Below are 5,309 nucleotides of genomic sequence, written 5' to 3' on the forward strand. Positions count from 1 at the left end.
ATTAATTTGGCTGAGGACCCCCTGGAACCCCCTCAAGGACCACTGGTGGTCCCCGGACCACTGGTTGAGAACCGCTGCTCTATGGAGAATAACATTGGGTCATCATAGAATCGTCTCATATAAGAATTATGTTCCAAAAATAAACAAACTGTCTCTGTGATATTGTCAGGGAGGAGGTTCTGTATGGTTTATGATAGTCAGTCACTCATATTTGATACAGTCTGTTTTAATGTAACTAATTCGGCGGAAGTAACATTAATGTTTTCTCACCGTCAGTTGATGCTTCATATCCATAAGAGTCAAACCGCCGGGATCATTTGTTTATTTTTGGAACACAGTTCTTATCTGACGTGATATTAAACATGTCTATGATATTAAACGTGATATTAAACATGTCTATGGGGATTCAGAACGGGGGGGAAACCGTGAACCAGGTAGACAAACCTAGGATGTGTAAATGACGTCAGACTTCGGTGCTCTATGGCTTGAGACAGCATAAGCCTTTAGTATCTCATCCCTCTGTCTACTACAAACAGAAATACATAAAATCATATTCTACTACAAACAGAAATATACTGTTTGGCCGCGGACCCCTTCATCTCAAAATATGTTGTTCCAGGGACCCCTCAGAAGCAAAGATTTGAGTAAAAAAAAATACATATATACATATATATATATACATATATATATATTTATTCAAAGATCTGTATTCAAATTTTCACGATTTTTCCAAAATAGCAGATCTACAAGCTCATTTTGAATAGCCAAAGAAATCTGACAATGACACAGATGCGTTCCAGGTCTGGGTTAAGCTGAGAGGTCGGGGAGGCTTATGGAGGGGGCATACCCCCCATACCCCCCCCCCCCCCCCCCCCACACACACACACCCACACACACACACACACACACACACACACACACACACACACACACACACACCTTTAGTCAGTCTCTCAGGCCAGGGCAGACACGAGCTAACCTGGGCAGCCAGCAGCCTGCCTTAACTCTATATATCTGTTACTGTCTATTATCTACTCCAGTAGAGTAAAAGTACCTCAAAATTGTACTTAAGTACAGTACTTGAGTAAATGTACTTAGTTACTTTACACCACTGCTACTATGCAACAACAAAACAACAACAGTATCACATGAACAGACTTGCAGAGCCACTCCAAACACAGCAAATACACACACACACACACACACACACACACACACACACACACACACACACACACACACACGCGCGCGCGCGCGCGCGCGCGCGTGTGTGTGTGTGTGTGTGTGTGTGTGTGTGTGTGTGTGTGTGTGTGTGTCAGACAAACACAACAAGGAACCCAAACAATAAGAAAGACAGTGCTGTCTCACCTTAAGATGAACTTAATGAAAACAGACATGATGATGATTAGATAATTAGTCCAACAGTGGATATTATTATTATTTTACCAAAAGTAAACAAACTGTCTGAAAGAACCTGCTACTGCTGCTAATTAACAATAATGCTTTGCACCTGTGCTGACCTACTGAACCGGGGAATGTACCATTTGTCAAGATAGGGGGAATACAAGTGTTGTGGAGAATATAATACCATGTGAAAGGCATCATTTTGTTCTAATTTGCATTTGTAGTTATTTTACAGTCATTTAATAATCATAATATAAATAAATAAATAAACATAATAATCAATGCTGTAGACACATAGAGACATTCATGATTTTATTTTATTTATTTCCCCCTGGAGACAATATATGATATAGAGCAGTGGTTCTCAAACTTTTTCATGTCAAGGACCCCCAAATTGACACTTATTAGCCCGCGGACCCCCATTTCAAAAGATATGCCAGGGACCCCCATAAGAGAATATTTTTTACGGCTCTAGCAGTGATTCTCAACCATTTTAATTTCAAGGACCCCCAGTTTGACATGCATTAGGGCAACAGACCCCCATTTAATGGCATTTATATCACTTGGACCGCAATTTATAATGTAAAATCTATGTCAATTTAACTCTGAGAGTGTACAAATGGAACCAAATGGACCCGTTACTCTCAGAGTTACATACCCATAAGGGTCCATTTGGTGCCTAATCTATCATTTAGCTGGGGACCCCCTGGAACTCCCTCAAGGACCCCTGGGGGTCCCCGGACCCCACTTTGAGAACCAATGATATAGAGGAGAGGAGAGGAGAATAGAGGAGAAGAACAGGAAGTGGTCATTCCAGAAGAGGAAGTGACATATTTCTCACTGAGACAAAATGGAAAAACTGAAAGAAAAAAGACGAAAATAAAAAAACAGGAAATGAAAGAGTTTTGTAAATATAACCATAAACGTCTGTCTGTTTATGGTTATATTATATATAATATGTTATTATATTATATATAATATATCTGATAATAAATATATAATGGTTACATTATAACTGATACAGACAGGGAACTATACAGTCTGTGTGTGTGTGTGTGTGTGTGTGTGTGTGTGTGTGTGTGTGTGTGTGTGTGTGTGTGTGTGTGTGTGTGTGTGTGTTCATATAGGCCTATTTATGTTGTCATGAAGACTCTCCTCTCCCACGAGCAAGGCACCAAACACACACACACACACACACACACACACACACACACACACACACACACACACACACACACACACACACACACACACACACAGGGAGTGGTCAGTCAGTTCCTCTAGAACTCTTAACTTCTCTTCTTGTGTTTCAACAAACAATCAAAACAACAACAGATAAAATATGACTTTAAAGCCTGAACTAAGCTGAACAGCTGTGTTTGCATGGCCCTAAAATAGCAGATCTACAAGCTCACAACCAGTGGTAGAAAAAGTACTCAAAGTTTTTTAAGCAAGTAAAAGTATCAAAGTACCAAAAGTACAAAGTACTCACTATGCAGAATGTCCCATTTCACACGTTTTCAAATGTATAGAAATCCTTTGAAAATAGAAGATCTGTAGTGGTTAATGTATGTTTTGTAATAATAATCAAAATCTACAAAAAGTAACTAGAAACTAAAGTATTCAAATCATTTTAGTGGAGTAAAAATACAATAGTTGCTTGCCTCTGAGATGTAGTGGAGTAGAAGTAAAAGTACTGAGAATTGGAAATACTCCAGTAAAGTAAAAAAATACCTCAAAATTGTAGTGAAGTACAGTACTTGAGTAAATGTACTTAGTTACTTTACTCCACTGCTCACGAGGCGTTGTGAGCTTGTAGATCTGAACACAACCCTGTCAGTCTGTCAGATTGATGACAGGCTGACAGATAAACAGATCAATAGATCATGTGATCAATCAGCTGATCAGATTATAGTTTATAAAGTTAAACTCACCAACATGAGAAGAAACATCTACTGCTGTCAACTGTCAACTGTCACTATACTACCAACCCTATGTCTCTCTCTCTCTCTCTCTCTCTCTCTCTCTCTCTCTCTCTCTCTCTCTCTCTCTCTCTGTGGGGCGTGGTGCTGTGTGGAGGAAGTGTTGCTCTACTTCTGGGTAGAGAGAGAGAGAGAGAGAGAGAGAGAGAGAGAGTAAGGGAGGGGGCGGGGACAACATGAGGAGTAACTGTGTGTGTGTGTGTGTGTGTGTGTGTGTGTGTGTGTGTGTGTGTGTGTGTGTGTGTGTGTGTGTGGGTGTGGGTGTGGGTGTGGGTGTGGGTGTGTGTGTGTGTGTGTGTGTGTGTGTGTGTGTGTGTGTGTGTGTGTGTGTGTGTGAGAGAGAGTGCGTGCGTGCGTGTGTTAGTAAGGATCCTTATTGTTATCCTTAGTGTGTTAGCGTCTTTAAGCACGAAGGATCCTCCTTTTCCATCACTACATTATGTCACAAGTAGGCAGCCATTATCTAACCAATGACTTGACTGAACACGGCAATAAAGTAAACCATTTAACCGTTTAAAGTAAACGTATAACTATATATATTGGTGGTGTGCTGCATTCAGTCCAATGAAATGCATTTTGTGTATGTTTCTCAGGTACCCCAGTGCTGGCATTAACAGCATCAGCAGACCTTGAGTCCCAGCACCGTGTGATGAAAATATTGAACATGGAGAGAGCAACTCAAGTGACTGTCAGTCCCAGTCGAGACAACATCAGGCTTGGACTAATGCAAGTTCCAGCAAGCAACCTGAAATGCCTTGATTGGGTGGTGAAGGAGGTTTTAGATAAAGGCCAATCAATGTCTCCTGTCCTTATTTACTGCCGCACACTTAAGGTAGTAGGAAAGGTATTCGGCTACCTTAAAGCTCAGCTTGGGGCAAGGGCTTGGGTTAATAGTGAACAGAAACATGACAATCTACTGGTTGGGATGTACCACTGCAAGACTCTAAAAAAAACAAGAGCAGAGTGGTGTCCTCTCTAAATGGGAATGGGAACTGCCGTGTGGTTGTTGCCACCACTAAAAAAAAAATGTGGAGGAGTTGCTCTATTCATAGACAAAAAACATAAATGTAAGATAGTGAGAAGTATGTCTCAAGCAATAGATAATATCATGGAATGTATTACTGTTGAAATAGAAATGGAATCATCTAAAAACATACTAGTAAGCTGTGTATACAGATGTCCAGGTTCATGTATTGATACATTTAGTGAACTACTATCAGGGATGTATGAAAGAAAAATAAATACGAAAATGGTTTATGTCTGTGGAGATTATAATATAGATCTATTGAACCCACTTGAGCTGACTCCAATAACAGAATTTATTAATTTAATGTATGAGTCTGTACCCCGCAATAACCCGTCCAACTAGAATCACATCCCACAGTGCCACAATAATTGATAATATATTTACAAATGTAATTGAAAAGAAAGTAAAAGCTGGACTGATAATAAATGATTCAAGCGACCACCTGCCAGTGTTCGCAGTCATCCAGACCTGTACAAAGAAAAAAAAGGAAGCTATAACTTTTAAAATGTGTAGAGAGAACTCTGTTAACTCAGTTAACTCGTTTAAAAATGATCTTTTAAAACAAGACTGGAAAAAGGTATATGTGGGTGATACAAATGAAGCTTATAACACATTTGTGAACATTGTATCCGAACTTTATGATAAAAATTGTCCTCTTGTAAAGAAAGTAGTTAAACAAAATTCAGTGGAAAAACCATGGTTGACAAAGGGAATCTTAAATGCTTGCAAGAAGAAAAAAATATTATATAAAGAGTTCTTAAAGATAAGAACAAAGGAAGCCGAATTTAAATATAAGACCTACACAAATAAATTGATTAAAATAATGAGAAACAGTAAAAGGAGCTATTATACTAAAATACTGGAGGATAACAAGAATAACATAATAAATAAGTGGA

The 5,309-nt window shown here is 39.2% G+C and overlaps 1 protein-coding gene across 1 annotated transcript in view; it reads right to left on the reverse strand.

Annotated features, from left to right (window-relative positions):
• The window catches only part of rhogb (ras homolog family member Gb), a 17,382-nt gene extending 13,927 nt beyond the window's left edge, over positions 1-3,455 (reverse strand). The window contains exon 1 of the mRNA XM_084073993.1: positions 3,339-3,455. The gene's annotated coding sequence lies outside the window, so the exon portion shown is untranslated. The remainder of the gene's footprint in view (positions 1-3,338) is intronic.
• Positions 3,456-5,309: the final 1,854 nt, after the last annotated feature.

The sequence above is a fragment of the Gymnoscopelus microlampas genome, assembly GCF_963454915.1.
Source record: "Gymnoscopelus microlampas genome assembly, chromosome: 12".
Classification (NCBI taxonomy): domain Eukaryota; kingdom Metazoa; phylum Chordata; class Actinopteri; order Myctophiformes; family Myctophidae; genus Gymnoscopelus; species Gymnoscopelus microlampas.